Below are 16615 nucleotides of genomic sequence, written 5' to 3'. Positions count from 1 at the left end.
ACCTCTGTGAACACAAAAGTGCTGAGAACATTTGTAAAGGTCCCGAAACTCTCAGATCCAATTCTCATACTAAAGCCTTCCATCACAGAAGGGCATCCCTACTCCTATAATTAAAAGTGCCCACATGTCTTCTCACACCATCAGCCTCCCTCAGTCTATCCACCAGCAGCAATCCTTTTTCAGTGTTTTAACACTGCTGTTAAACAAGATTATCTGTATCAAGGCAGTCTTTGTTCACACCTCACCAAATCCTGCAGCAGGTTCAGCAAGGCAGTAATGCATATGAGACATTGACTCATTTTAAATTATTCTTTGTTAGATAACTTAGCACAGAATCCTCAGCGGACCCTTTTCCAAATAAATTTCTGCACTGAAACTTACCTGGGGATGCTCAAATTCGTAACTGGAGCATTCCATATAAGAGAGAGGAACGTGAAGGCATTAATGTTTTATTTAGTCTGAAATGAATTGTATCAGCTGCAGCTACAGTGACATCAACATCTTTGATTCTTATCTCTCTTTCAATGGCTATAAACTGGTTCATTTCTACTGTTCTACTCTGATTTGATATTTATCTGATCTAGGTTAGAATCTGGCCTAGTGGGATCTTATGAAATGTAAAGCAGCCCAGAATTTGCTCCTGACTGGTCTATTTCTCATGCCACAGAAAATATGCTTATCTTTAGTCAATATATTTCACATTCCTGTAACTTTAATTTATAATTTTAGAGCTTGTCATCATCATTTCTAGCAGCCAAAATGCTTTAGCTATTGTGACACTATTATACTGTTAATATCTTGATGAACTCTTACATCTTATGGTATTGGTTCTATAAAACATGAGGCAAATGGTTGTGACTTGATACTGAGAAAAGCCTGAAAGCATCAAAACATGTGCAAGGAATTAACTCTGTCATGGAAAATAAAAGCTGCCACCCATTACTGCAGACTTACCTGTATCCCTAAATTAGAAAAATCCAGCATATGCATCCCAGTGGGGAAAAAAAATTGAGCATCTAAAGAACAAAATAGAATCCTGAATTTCTAGTTAGTTTCCTGTTCATTTCTGAGTTCATATATACTCAAGGGACTATTTCAGTGTTAAAACATAACTCACTGAAGACACAGAAGATAAAAGAAGCTGAAACATTTTGATGGAATATTTCTCAAAGGGAAAATTTGTTTTTGAAAGTCTCTTTTTAAGCCTTTTTTAAACCTTTAGGTCCTGTGCATTGTGCTTTTCCATAATTTTTTCCCATTTTGATTTTCACTGCTGTTTTTACAGGGTGTGAAGTCTCTTGAGCATTTCAGATCTGCCTTCTTCATCTTTTATAACCCAAGGGCTTAAAACTCTGGAAAGTAAAAAAATATTTAAAAAATAAAAATGGAGATAGACAGAGGAACAAAAAGGCCACAAGGTGTCTTGAAGAAGGTGGGAAAATAGATTATTATAGAAGAAGGAGAAAGGGGATAATTCCAAGAGAAGTGTGCAGTTACCCACCATTTTCATCATCCAGAAGCAAAGTATTTAGGGGAAACATTCAGATAAAATCAAATCATGGCTCTGAAGTTTTTTGGGTAGTGAAAACATTTTTATAGACCCATGAAGAGTTCCTGCTATTCCATCTTTTGTGCCTCTAAACCACAAATATCCATACGACTCCCAAACAAAAAAATATAATCCTTCCTTATCATTCACATTTAATTTATGTGAATTTATTAATTTAATTATGCAAGAGCAGCCATAAGCGCCTGGCTGGTTGGGAGACTGATGTGAACTGAGTCCCCATCCCTGTGGTTTTGGTATCTTCTCTCTGGGACTCTGAGTCTGGGTTCCCTGGCTCACACCCCACTCCTTCAGCAGGAAATCAGAAGCCTTGGCTTTACTCAGATGTTGAATTTTGGCTATAAACTCCATAGTGAAAAGCTGCAGACCCAGAGATTTTGTTACAAAAAGCAGCACTCTGCAATTGCTGCCTCTATGCTGGGCAGCCAAGAACAGGCCTTGAGGGTCTGCAGCCCCTCACCAGTCAGAGATGCTGGATTTTAAGGTTACCCTTTCCTGCAATGCTCACAGACTCCTATTTCACACAGGAACAAACAAGGAAAAGGAACAGGGATATTATGGTATTGGAGTATTTTTGAAATTGTTTTCCCCGGTAGTCTTTTCAAAATACTATAACTTCTAATAGAAAAGAAGAGTTTTTAGGAACCTTAGTTAAAATTGACTAAAATTCAAAAGGCCTAATCTTCAAAAATAATTTGTTACTGCAGCCATCAACTGCTCCTGCTCTTCAGCAATCAGTTTCACTGCAGGTTACTGATACACTGCCTTGATTAAGCTAATGATGAAATGGAGATAGTTTCTTTTCTTGCCTGTACACTTAACTGTAGAAGGAACATGTGATAGCTGTAAATTATTTATTATTTGGAGGGGAGGGGATGGCAATCAGTAACTGCACAGTTTGTACAGATTATTCTCCTCTGCTTTGCTAAGGTCTAATGTGGGCAATATTTGATTACCTGAGGGATCATTTCAAATGTGACTGCAAAAACTATGCAAGACTCAATATGCTTGAAACAGCGTGTCAGCTCTATCAAATCAGCTTTAGGACCACAGCATGAGAAAACTAACATAGGTCTTTCATTATAAGAGTAAAGCAGACTTTCAAAATGGGAAAATTCAGTAGTAATAACCAACAGTTTAAGAGATATTCTCTTCCTGCAAACAGACAAATGTCAAAAAGGGATACACAGAACAGGAACATTATGGTAGAAACTATAGAAAGCTGATCTCTTTTATAAATTTTATCTCTTTTTATAAATTTTGAGCCATCAGCAAACATCAGAAAAGCAGAAGTTTTTGCACATCCCACACCCTGATACACAAAGGTCACTGCTCATTTTTACAGGACTGCATGTCCCCCCTGCTCTACCACACTGGATGTTTGGGCAGCCACCCATCCCTGACAGTGGGACCACCTTTCCTCCCAGTAAATTCAGAAATGCAACATGCAACACATTCCCCAGCTAAGGAACACAAGGAAAGTAGCAGCACTCAGTCTCCCATGGAGCAGCTTTTAAGCATGAAAAAATCTTTCCTCTTAATCTTACGGTGAGTTTACTTCTTAGAAAACAGACATAACCAATTTTAATTCCCAAGTTTTCTAATGAAGAACAGATAATGGATAATTCTGGACTAATTCCACTAAGAGGTTGTGTAACTCAGTGGCACACTTCCATATATTCATAAATAATGACTGACAGCATCTAACTAACCCCAGAGGAAAAAGGACAAATAAGTCACCAAGATATTCAGGTTCATTTTCAAATTCCATCAAAAATGCCTATAATGGCACCTCTGTTTACCCAATGACTTAACTATTGTGAATTACACAATTATATTTGTTCATTATTTTTGTTCTGCACCATACCAGTAAAAGAAAACCTGGTTTGCTTATTTAGAAGAATAGCTGAAAAAGTTTACTTGCTTACAGTAGTTAGATCTGAAGGTCTTTCAGGCAGTATATTACTTGAATTCCCAGAAAACAGTGAGATTTTTCCCAAATAATGGAAATTGGAATGAATTTCTATGTTATAAATCAAAATATTTCCAGTCACGTCCTCAAATATGTTATAAGTACATTAGGGTTATAATTCCAGAATATGCTCACAAGAATACATAATTAAATAAATAAACCTGGTAAAAAAATTTCAACTAATACATTTCCAGTGGAAAAAAAATGTTTCAACACACATTCACAATTTAGTCACCAGGAACACTGTGATTTTTAAAGAATCATTCAGGAGAATGAAGAAAGTCACAGATTTTCATTATTACAATTTCTAAATGGAATATCCTTGCATTCAAAGCCAATTTATTTTTTAAATGTTAATAAATTTGTCCCAGAAAAAAAAAAATTCATATTACCTAGCACAAGAGTTTGCAAAGAGAGTTAAAATTTTCACGAGAATTTCAGACTGAAATGGCTGAATATCACAAGCACACAGAACTGTAATTTTTTGCAACAAGTCATTTCAACAAATTGAAATTAGATTTCAGTCTGAAAACATACAGAAGGTTAAATGAGCAAGTGAAGGGTAAATATCATTGAGCTGCCTCCTCCTGACACACAGGGCAGGGGCATGAGGGTGGCCAAAGAGATTTTCAGGAGTTTCTCTTCCCACATCTGCTGGAAGCAATGCCCTGCCAAAGAACAGAAAGATCTGCACATCCTGTGTCTTCCTGACCCAGTTTATTTTTGAGATAATACCAATTTTTCAGTGTAAAATAATGGGGGATGAGGGAAAGGGAAAGAAAACAAGCCCTTATACTTCAATGCAAGGCTTTCAGGGAGATGTAGCATGAATATTTCATGCTCACAGTCTCATCTATATGCTCAGCTTCCTAGCTGACACTATAGTTTCCATGATGTCCTTATAAAAATGGAAATGAAGAGCACAAATATAAAACCTCGTGGACTAACTTGGTGAAAGCGTTGCAAAAGGAAACCTGCCCGTGAATTAAGTTTACAAAAAGAAATGAAGATGAAAAATTGCAGCAATGTTTAGAGATAAAAAAGGACAATCTAACAGCATATTTAGTTTGGGATAAAACCTGAGAGTTTTAGAGATTTGACTTAAAAAAAAACCCAAACAAACCAGCAAAACTCCATGAAAAATTGCAGAAAAACAGCCAACAAGACCTTCAGTTTAACATTTCTCAGAGCCTGTCTTTGTTGCACCTACATATTTTTTCTGCTCTGTGTAAAACAGAGTTTGATCTTGGATAACCTGGACAGAAATTAACTTTGACCTGACTGAATCAAGCCTTTCTAGTATGCATAAAAATCAATATACTCCATTTAATTAATAGGAAAATACAACTGGGCTAAAAAATACAGACAATGTTAACCAGCAAACACATCCATGTATATACTGCAGAGCTCTGACCAAAAATATTAACTCAGATTTAATTAATGCATATAATGCTTCTATCTGTCTCTGATTTTTCACAGGAAGCATCACAGAATATAATTAATGTTCCAAAAACAGATGCAAGTTCAGAACAGCATTATCTTGCAGAATTTAATTGGTCTTACTTATGTATGAAATACAGCAATACATTTTTTCCAATAAGTTTAAGAATGAAAGACACTCTTTCCAAATCTAATTATAGATATTTTAAAGGTGAGGCAAAGAGAAGCAGAGATAACACCTGTATTGGAATAAAATATCCCTATTGGTGTATTCAACTCACAGTAATTATCAAATGAGATGAATTCTCAATAAACGGTTAACGGGATGAAAAAAAGCTGAATATTCTTATTGTGGATGCTTCATTGTAGCAATTTAACAGGTCAGTCTCAATCTGACCCTGGAATTAGTGGGACAGATCCTTAAATCAAAGCTTGCTGCCACCAGGGTGAGCAGTGCAAACTCAACCAGAGGATGTCCCATAGCTCTGCGTGCTTTTGCCTCTGCTGTGTCAGGATACGAGATTTGTGGGTGCTCTACTCTTTGCCATTGCCTTCTGTGAAAATTATTGCACCCAAGACTGTCAAACCCTGCTTGCCAAGCCTTACCCAACAAGGAGTGATGATTTAGCCACAGCACTATTTACATCTGGACAGTGAAATAACACACTATTCTTTTCAAATCCCTCTGAAATGGTATTTTGGCTTCAGTAGTGAAGGAACAATAACTGTGTTAGAATTTTCCACCAGAAATTTTATACCCCATTCTTTCTTCAAAATACTTCAGGCTACTGGGGTGCCTGTGAAATGGATTGTCCTTGAGAGATGAAAATGGACATGTAAGCATGGTGTAGCAATGGAAACATAAAGAGCTGTTCTATACTTTAAGATGGAGAGGCTATTCCTGCAGCACCATACCTGGTCTGCACAAATTTTTCTGACAAATTAGAATAATGAAGAAAATTTATTTGGCAGTGTCATGTATAACATAAAAGTGAGAAGTGGGTGGGTTCCTGATCATAAAGAGTTCTTCAGGCGAAGGCAGAAAATTCAGCTTTTGAAACCATCAGCCTTTTATGTTTAGATGTAAAGAAAACGTATTTTGTGTGGATAATTGACTATTAAATTGGGCATACAGGGAGGTTTCAACATTTGATGCCTTGAAAAATCCTCTTTTCTAGCTCAATTAAAAATTATGTTGGTTGAGAGAAGCGTAATTTATCAAATTCTAGTGATTCACGCTGAGCAGGTTGTCATGCCAGATTATTTTAGAAGGGCATCTGTCATTTAAGTCTATCAAAACCTCTGTGTCCACGACACACAGATTGAACACTTCAGTGAAATGTTCTCATAATGCCATATGGATTCTAGAAATCAGCCTTTGCAGAGCTGTGTCTGATGCTTGACACCTTAAATTCACATTCAGCTGACCTTGGGGTTTCATTTTGTCTAGAACAGAGTTTGGCTCACTGACATGGAAAGAGACAAGTCACCATCCTGAAAGGAAAAGCAGAAAAAGCAGTATAGGTGTCCTCTTCATATCCCCACTTCTGCTGAATGTAATTACCTCAGGACTTCCAGATAATTTCAGTAGAGAGCAAAAGAACAAGCTGTCTTTAAAAAAAAAAAAAATCAAAAAAGATCTGTGGATCCCTGGGGCTTTTTGGCTTACAAGTGCTTTGATTTATTAAAAGTTATACACATTTACTTGCAAAAGTTCATATTACGGCTCCAGGTAAGCCGAGGTCAAGTTGCTCAGGAAGAAATTTGCACTTAAATGAAGCAGCCTTTCAGCCTGACAAAGATGAAGACATTCAGCATTGACGTTTCCCCAGTGGGTCTGGGATCAGGAGTGAGGGGAGAGGCAGTGCCATTTCCAGGTGCCAGGACTGCTCACAAAAGTGAAGGCAGCTTTCTGAGCAAATAATTTCAGTAGAGCAAGAGGGAAAAGAAAACATAACAAAATCCTGACCCAACAAAATATCATCCCACAGGCTGTAGCAAGACCAGAGTATCCAAATCTCACCTGAATGAGGGCACAGAAGAGCAGAGAGAAAAACCCCAACTTCTTCATGTAGGGACTGAATAACTAGCACCATGTATTCAAGAAGGACAGCTTGTGCTATCATAACAGCTTTGAAAATAACTTTGCTTTTAGGAGAGGCACGCCAAAGACTGAAAGGGAGAGTGGGCACCAAAGGACCAAAGTATATACTGTACTAAACCAGAAATGACAAAACCAGCCCCTGACCAATATATTGTCTTTAGAAAATTCCAAGAATCTCTAAGTGCCTATTTATTTCCTCTCTTGATTGCTTAGTTCAATAGACAGAGTACTGTGTGCCAGATAAAACTGTCTCCCACATATCCCTCCTATTAGATAAGAAGAGAAAAGGAAACACAAGGAAAAGGAACAGCAGCATAATGTATAGTTTGAAAAAAATGAAAACTTTAAACTGGCTTTAAAGTACACACCAATGAGACTAAGGAAAAATTCATTATTGTCTGAATGATCAGACCTTTAGTGACCATTCAACAAACTGTGATACCACGAGGGATCCAAAAATACTTCCCTGGGAAAGTGGTTGCTCTTTTCTTTATTCAGCAAGGGGTGATCCCAGCTCACAGTGAGCTGAAGCATTTTGTGTGTGCTTGCAGTGCAGGTCCATGGCAGGGTGAGGGACAGACCCCGGCCTCCACAGCACTTTTCAGGGACACTGTGCACTTTTTACTAAAACACTGATGACAACTAGGAGTCCCCAGTGAACCACAATTGCTTTATACAATCATAGCATACCTATGAAAGGTATCTCAGATAAAAATGTCTTTTCCCCAACAACCTGAAGTTTTATTCCATCGTTTGCACCCAAAAAAAAGGCACACAGTACCCAGCTAGTTTTCATATTAGCTCAGTATCTGCATTAGACCCCCAGATTGCACCAATGTGTTTGTTCCATATTGTATGAGTTCCATATTCAGACCTAAGCTGCTTAGTAATATTATAACATGATTAATCAATATTGTGTTCCATACTACAACTCTGCATAAACAAACTTTTAAAAATACTGTCTTACTCTAACTACAGTCTCTCATGATACTGTTAGAGGACATAGAAGGAAAACATAGGTGAAAGAACAGCACTTTTTTTTGTAAATTATCTGATCACAGCTCCCCTGTAAATCTGGGAGCTGTACATATTTGTTACACCTGAAAACAGTGAGAAGAAAGCTGTACAGTGCCTCACATCTTCTCTTACCATCAGTTACTAACAATGGATCTCGTTCTGACAATGAGCTGGCTGAGGCTGAGATACTGTACCTCATTATCACACAGAAGTCTCCTGAATTACCTTCAAGATGTGCACGAGGAGTCACAGAGCACATTGGTAATTATTTGTGCCACAGCAGTGCAGTGTGTTTTACAAGGGACAGTCAAGGACTCAAGCAGAATACCTGAAAGGACTTCTTTTGATGTGTTGCCAGTTTAGTTGAATTTAAGAACATATACAGGTAAATAAAAAGTGTTCAATTATCCTATAGGGATTTTATTTTACACTGTGAGAAGATGTGTAATTAGATTCTTGCAATGCCTGACTACACTTTTGGATTTTTCAATTTAGGTTTGATTACCTGATGATTAATAAAATTTCAAATTTCAGTTCTGATCTTCCTCCATAGTTTGCAAATAGGAACAATTTCCATGACTGCAGAAGAACTTCAGCTCCTCCTGAGGAGAGGCAATCACTCCACAGGATTAGGAAAGCAATGCTGCTCACACCCTGCACTGAAAGCAGCTGCATGGGAACTGTCAGGATCGCAATCCTCGCTGTTCATGACCTCTCTTTAGTCTGTAAAAGGGATAGGCTACTCACAACTCTAAGCATGCTTCTAGTTTCATTCTGCTTGTGGATGTTTCTCCCTGCATGCTGGAGATGCTCAGGAGACACAAACCTTTCCTTGAGAATTGTTCCCACTACGAATGTCCCACTCTGTAACCTAAATGCAGAGCTAGAGGGAAGCAGCTGCAGCCCTGCACCAGATGAGCCACAGCCTTCAGAGAAGGAGATGCCTGCTCTAAGGAGCAGCCTTTGGGGCACCCTTATCCACACCACATCAGGAAAATAATAAACTAGTAGTCCAAAAGCAGACAGTTGAAAAATCAGGCTAAGATAACTTACGACTTCAACCACTACACAACCCTCATTAAATTCAGACAGCCAAGGCTGGCTTGGGAGCACCAAAGGATTTAATGTACAGCAAAGGACATATTCCAGCCATAAATACATAAGACAGATGAAAAAAGGACAATCCAGTTAAGGTAGGATGTGCAGAGTGCTGGAGAAAAGATGGTGGCGAAAAAACTAAATGAGCTTTCAGCAAAATTTGAAAGGGGATGTGGTAGACAGGGAGGAGACAAGAGAAATACTGTGAGATAATGATTAATATCAAGGCCTCAAATCAGTAAGAATGGTTTGAGGGAGCATAAAATTCAAACAGATGAATTTATCTGATTTTTGGTCCTCAGTCCATGTGAATCATGGAAAGCAACATAAATTTGACATGGGGAGAAGTAGTACTTTAGAGGGGCAGAAGGAAGACTGGAGGCAAGTCACTGCTCTTTCTAGCATCTATCCAGTAGTTTCCCATTGTTTACAATGCAAAAAAAGCAGCATTTACTGGACTGGATGACAAAAAGAATCTAAATTTTCTGCAGGAAAACAAAGCACTGGAAAGGCTGGATGAAATACTGGGAGACAGCATGGTTCAGCTTAGTTAAAGAATGTACTAGACAGAACTGAGAATATCCTTACAAGCATACGTTGCTCTAGTAAGCTGTGTTGCTTTCATAATTGCAACTAATTTAGGCACTGGAATGTTCAGTCTGAAATTTCTGCTCATCACTATCTATCAAAGCCTCTTCCCCTGTCCCCCAGAGCCTGGCTGCAAGGCTCAGTGCAAAGTTTACCTCCAAGCCAAAGTCAAGGGAAAAGAAAGTCCCACTGTGCTGTGAAAAAGAGCAGCAGATCATTCCTTCTTTAAAATAAGCACTACTTTATGCTGGCTGCTGTGGCTTTGTTTTCAAATTTAGCCAATCACCATAGAAAAGAACAATTAGGAACCTTTCAACTCAGAAAATGGAGCACAAGCAAGGAGTTTTTGGACATTACCACAGGTTAAATTTAGTTTTCCAAGAGACATCCTAATTTTAGTTGTATTTTTTTTTCCTCCTTATAATATTTACAAGGCTTTTGCAATGGTGCCAGACTTCTATCTGAGCCCCCTACATACCAACAGAGATTTGAAATGTGACGCATGGGAATGGAGCATGACAGAGACACATCATTCCAGGGGTAACTGCTGTGGAAGAGGCATGTGGCAGAGCAAGAATGATATTCAATTTACCAACTGTCAAAGAATTTGCTAAGGAACACATAGATGAACATAAACACCCAGCAACATCCCTGAAACTTGCAGTGCTTGGAACAGCAATGTACCATTAGCAAAAAACAACAAAGCAAAAGCATGAAAGACAAATCCTCCCTAGCATGTTGCCTCTTTCAGAAGACTGGTTCTCATTATGTTGAGCCTTCTGTTCCCAAATTAAGAACCTGAAAAAGCTATTTTGAGTATAAAAAAGAAAAAAGGACTGTGTTTTTCAGCTTAAAGATGATGAATGCATCATTTGCTGCTAGAGGTAATGAGGATTTCAGTTGCTTTTGGCCCCTGTAGGATTTTCTGAGCTTTGCCAAAATGAACAAACAACAATCTGTATTAATGAACAACTCCAAAGGCTTGGATAAGATGCATAGCTCACATTCACATGGAGTTCACTATTGTAGCACCATAAATTGTATGTGTTGTGTGTAACAGATTTAGGTGGCAAACAGGTGTGCTCTAATGCAAGTTTAGCTCTCTCTGTACCATAATTCTGCAGGAAAAAAACAGAAACTTTTGGCTGAAGGACAGATTGACGCACCTTCACCTCTTAAAGTCACTGTAGCACACACCATGCTCCTCCTCCTCATGGCTGCAGCTTCCCTTGGCAGTGGAGGAGATGCAGGCAGGGCACAGACTGCCTTTGGAAAGCTCAGCACATGCACTGCCCTGCACAGGGTCTGTAAAGGCACCCAGGCCCTGCCATGGAAGGTTTCTCCCATCTGCAGAAGGTTCATCCCTTCTGCTGCAGCACTTCTGTCACAGCTGGAGGGGTTGCAGGCTCGTGTAGCCAGACCTCTGTGGCACGGGGCACATGTGAAACACCTTGCGAAGAACAGAGCCTGCTTTGCACAACTTAGAGCACAGCACCATGGCTAGATGTGCTTTAAACTACCCTTCATGGGAACTGGTGAATGTAAAAGATATTAATATTACCTGTGTACACACACAAGAATACCCTTATGAAACAAGGTGTAACACAGCAGCAGCAGTGCCCAAACAAAGCAGGGTCTGTGGCTGCTTTTACACAGAGCTGAGTGAACCTGTTTGAAAAGGATAGAGCCAAGGACCTGGGGAGAGGAGAAAGCCAAGGACATTGGAAAATGCAGCAGTTGGATTGCGGCCCAAAGCAAACTTCCATGAGATGATTTCCAGCATAATCACCACCTGAATGATGAATGACGAGCAGAGCCCCACCTCCTCCTGCATTCAGAGGAACAACACTTGGTCTCTGCAAGAGTGTTACCCCCTGTGGTAAGCAGGTGGGGAAACACCCAGGCACCAAGTTTCAGCACTAATTTTTATAACTAGAACAATCCTGTAGGTCCTGCCTTTATGCTGATAGCAGTGTCTAAGAGTGGGTGTGAAGTGTACAAAACATGTCCATGAGAGACACTGCAACTTCCCAATTCCCCATCCTCCTGGCATGGTGGGGTGCAGTTTCTTCAGCCTGCAAACAGTACATGAATCTTTCATCTAACCATCCTCTGGTTATGCCACGGTCAGAACTGCATCTTACCAACAGTGGGATGAGATCAGTCACCTGAGAAAGGGCAGCTGTGCACCTAGCAGAGTAAAAGTCAGTGACTCAGAAAAGGTGAAATAAAACTATTATCCACCCCATAGAGAGAAAGGCAGAATTCTGATGTAATGATAGTTCTTCATGCACAGTGCTCTTGAACTGAGTCCTTGCATGACAGGCAACCAGATAACTTGGAAGCAAATCAAGCCCAGAATACTCCTCTTTATTTTTTTTAAAGACACTTATTTTGTATAGTACCACGAGAAAAATTTATGTCCCACTTCTCTCCCCTTATTTTCATGTGATCAACTGGAGTTTTTTATTTTGGGGAGGGGAACAGAAGGAGAAGGAGGTGGCTGATGGGTTAGTAATTTACAGATCCATATTTCTTTTATACTGCAAGTATGTTCCATTTGTTCTGAAAATATGTAATGATCTAAAATGGGGACAATTTTAATGAATTGGATTCATAATATTTCATATCTTGCTGCCAGACTCTTAGTCAATCAAACTAATGTTATAAAGGAACAGCCAACAGCCAATTTTGACATCCTTTAAGCAGGTCAGTTATAAGCCAATTAGCTCTACCTACTTGGTCTCCAAGGTCTGAATAAAATATAGCCCATTTTGATTAGAAGCACTACTCCCACCAGTGCACATGTCTTAAAATAGACTGCAAAAATACTGAAAGGCCCATGGAATTGTTAGAGGAAGTCTCGATCCTACTGAAGTCAATTACTGTAATACAATCTCTCCTGACTTCTCACAGATTACGAGAGCTCCCAGATTCACACAGTGTCGTTCCAGTTTTATTGGATTGCAGAAAAAACTAAGTGCTGCATTCATCAGAGCCCTTCCATCTGCTGAATACAACTTTTCTGCAACGTAAGACAAATTGAAAGCATCAATCCTGAATTCCAGCAAAATTCCTGGAGAACTAACTTCAGCAAAAGGAAATCAAACAAAATTGCATTTATTTGCACCTCACATTAATTTCCCCTGTTTATTTTAACACAACTTTCACATTAGTAATAACTGTCAGATCCTCCTTGACTGGTTTGACAAGAAATACAGTTATTAGAACTGGGTTAAATAACACTAATCAAATTATTTCTAAAATGAACTTTGCATTAACTTGAATGTATAAATTTTATTTTATTAATTAGAAAATATTTTTTTCTTGTTAATCATGTAATGTTTAAGAGCTGAGAAATATATGGATGTTTCTTTTCCCAAGAATCTCCTGCTTTACATTCCTTAAAAAATGGGTGGATTTTTTCATTATTTGTCCCACTCTCCACTAAAATATAATCATATTCTTTGGAATCATACTGATGAGTAGGGAGTGCTAGAAAATTCTTGTTTTCTAGTAATACACTTAAAAGGACTCTGCACGTAACATATAAGGAGTATTCAGATTTTTGTTTGTTTTCCTTGTTTCTGCATAAGCCAAATTCCCAAATAACAGAACTTTCTGAAACCACACCAGCAGCAAAACCATTTTACTTTGTTTCACAACATGTTTGCTACTGTAATCATACAGTCAGTGAAAAAATTAGGAGAAAAGAGGTGAAAAATAAATAAAGAAAGAAAAAGAAAAGAAAGCAAGAGAAAGATGTATGGCTAATAATCCAAGGGCACAAGAAGCAGTAAGAACAGGCTACAGAACCATTTAGAACTGTCAAAAAAGCACATTATGAAAAGCTAGAGGGGCCTGACACCCAGGTATAGGGAATGGCACAAGCCATATGAAGCCAGATGGATTCCAGCCAGGCTGGCCTGGCCAAATGCACAAAGACATAACATGAGTTTGAATCCAACCTAAGAGGATTTCGTTGACAGGAACTGGAATTAAGATCATACAAAACAACAAAAATGTAATATTGAGGGTTGTAAAATTTACTCATGCTCAGGAATATAAATAAGCTGTTCTAGAGTAATTTAAAACAAAGATATAACTGTTTCTTACCGTGAAAAAAGAAATATTGAAACCCCTTACCAAGGAACAAAAATACAACTTCCTTGATTTAATGGTTAATTATACTGAACCTAATTATTAAAATTCTTGATAACTGATGCAGTAGAAGCAATTGTATCTGCCTTCTGAAAATAAAAATCTGTCAAACTTTTTCTGTAATACACCACTTTTTCAATTTTCAGATGATTGCCTGTCCTATGTCCATTACTCTCCTGCATTTCCACTGAGCTTTAATTAGAGTTTAAGTATGTCTTGATTTGCTTATTAAACATCATAAGCAATTTAAAAGAAAGGGTCCTAATTTTAAATATGCAGGAAATCAGGAAACTGCATTTAACTTATTTCAAAAAACATAGAATTAAATCAAGTAATGTATTTTTTAAGAGAAAATTTCTGATCATTTTAAGGTATAAATTAATTTTTTACTGAGGCTGGGAAAAGTCTGACCTATTCTTGAAAATGAACCTAGGGAGCAAAGGGAATATCAACTACAGGAGGGCATATGTGTAATTTGCAGTCCAAGGTGCTTGTACTCTAATGGGTACATAAAAGGTGGAATGGCTGGAAGTTGTTCACACAGGCATGATCATTATTTCCATCCCAGAGGGACTTTCTTCAGAAACTTATCCTGCCTGTCTACACCAGCACCTTTGGTCTACAGCACTTACTTAACTTGAGGATAAAACTAAAGTCACTTGCAAGCCATCTATATGGATAAATGCATACATATTCTAATTCTTCTTCCCTGCTATGGAAATGTGAGAAATGTGTGCACTGGGTTTTTTTCTTAGCAGGACAATTTTTGACATCTCACAAGTTGCTTTTTTGGTAATGTCAGAGCAAGGGATCTGTGGAGAAGGAGAGTTAATACAGGTGGCCTTTTTTTCTAAAAGGTTATTCATTATGGAGAAGCGCAACCAACATGTTTGTGCATTTTTCATTGAAGAATCTTTCCTATTTACTTTTTCTTACAAACAGCTGTCATAGCATCATTTCATTACGTAATCAGCTTTTCTCTACTCACACACAGTCAACAGACATTGTAATTGCTAGTTACAGGCCTAATATGGGAAAAAAATAACCCTGGAATCAGAGAAATGGCTTAAAAGGAAATATTTCACATGAAAACAAAATGACATTCTTAGAGAGTGACAGAACATTCAAAATTTGACACTTCAAATTAGATACCCAGTCCCCCTACCTATGAAATATTATGCAAGAGTTTAAGTGAACAGCTCTAATCAGTACAAAATTAAATATCCTTAGCTTTTGCAGAGCCGGGGTTGTGTTCTACTGTTACATAACTCCATAAATTACTTGCTTTTTGACAGTCCTTAAGTCACTCCTTTTGGTATCTGAATGTAGCTACAGGCACATAAATTTGAAAGTGTGATAATAAATTACCTAAGGCCAGACAGTGAATCAATGTCTAAGTCAGAAGAGGAAACCAGGAATCCCAAGTACCTGTTGAAAGACAAGGTGACACTGCTCAGTGTAGAGAAAAACTATTTCATTTGCAGCCCATGCAAATATAAAGCAATTATGCTCCCCAAACTGGAGTTCTCTCCTTGAGATAATCTTAAACACATTGTGTATTCCTTTACCATCATTCTTAGAGAGGTAGGTGTGAAAGGATTAAAAGCACAAAAAGCCAAACCTGAAACTCAAAGCATTCTTCACCAGGATTAAATCACTAATTGCTTGCACACTTCTTGCAATGGTCCTAATTACACTGTAAATAAGACTAGGTACAGGATCAGCTGAATTACTTAAACCATTTAATTACCCTGAAAAATGCTTATAAGCTAGTCTATAGGAAGCCAACAAAGTGGCTTTGCAATTAGTGCAGAAAGTTGAAGTCTAAAGTTGTGCCAAAATAACTCCCCATATGGAAAATTTCATATTTGGAATAAATGTGGTGCAAAATTTTGGGGCTGTCGAGGTGAGGGCAGGTTATGAACTACTTTTTACTTTTATGAACTGCAGAAAAACTATTTTAAAGAGTTCAGTACCTCTTTCCCCACCACTGCAACAATTATTCCCCCAAAAGCATCAATGGCACTAGGAAACCAGAGAGCTGGGAAGTAGATGGCAGGGAATCCAATAGCTTCAAGGACCCTAAAACCTACCTACATTAGAAATTTGTCAGAGGTTCAGTGGGTTTCCACATGCTTCAGTTTCAATGAACCTTCTTTTTCAATAGAAGCAAAAGCCTTCAGAAAATTTCCAGCTAGATTAACGAGAGCTGCTCCTTGCTTTTCAGATAGAATATAAAGTCACTTTAAGAGCATTTAAAACTGCTGTGGCTCATTGTCTTCAGCTGGGGCAATGTGAACTGTGAAGTGATAAAACCTGGTCACTGCCTGAGCCTGAGCAATGAACTTCTGTGAGAGCTCAGACACTATTTCTTTGGTGAGATGAGAAAAGGAAAAAAAAAAAAAAAAAGGAAAATTAAATAAAGGAAAAAAAAAAAAAAGGAAAATTAAATAAATGAAAAAAAAAAGTATTTTCCACGTCTGAATATCCCAAATGTTTCTAGCCTCCTTTGGGTCTGAAATTGCTCATTCTCAAGTCAGACCTATGACCCTACATTTTTTAACCCATGATTCTTGACAGCATCTGGTGCTCCCACGACCAGGAAATATTTCTGGATGTGGAAATGAATAAGACTTACTTAAGATGCCAAAAGACCTTTTTTGGCACT

General features: G+C 38.2%; 1 long non-coding RNA gene across 1 annotated transcript in view; it reads right to left on the bottom strand.

The window, feature by feature from the left end:
* Nucleotides 1-16615, bottom strand: part of LOC104688027 — a 104092-nt gene that overhangs the window by 44047 nt on the left and 43430 nt on the right. The window contains exon 3 of the long non-coding RNA XR_002045116.3: nucleotides 15316-15375. This is a non-coding gene — a long non-coding RNA (uncharacterized LOC104688027). The remainder of the gene's footprint in view (nucleotides 1-15315; nucleotides 15376-16615) is intronic.

This window comes from Corvus cornix, chromosome 9 (assembly GCF_000738735.6).
Source record: "Corvus cornix cornix isolate S_Up_H32 chromosome 9, ASM73873v5, whole genome shotgun sequence".
NCBI lineage: Eukaryota > Metazoa > Chordata > Aves > Passeriformes > Corvidae > Corvus > Corvus cornix.
Note: the sequence above shows the minus strand (reverse complement) of the source record. Positions and strands in the feature narration are given on the sequence as shown.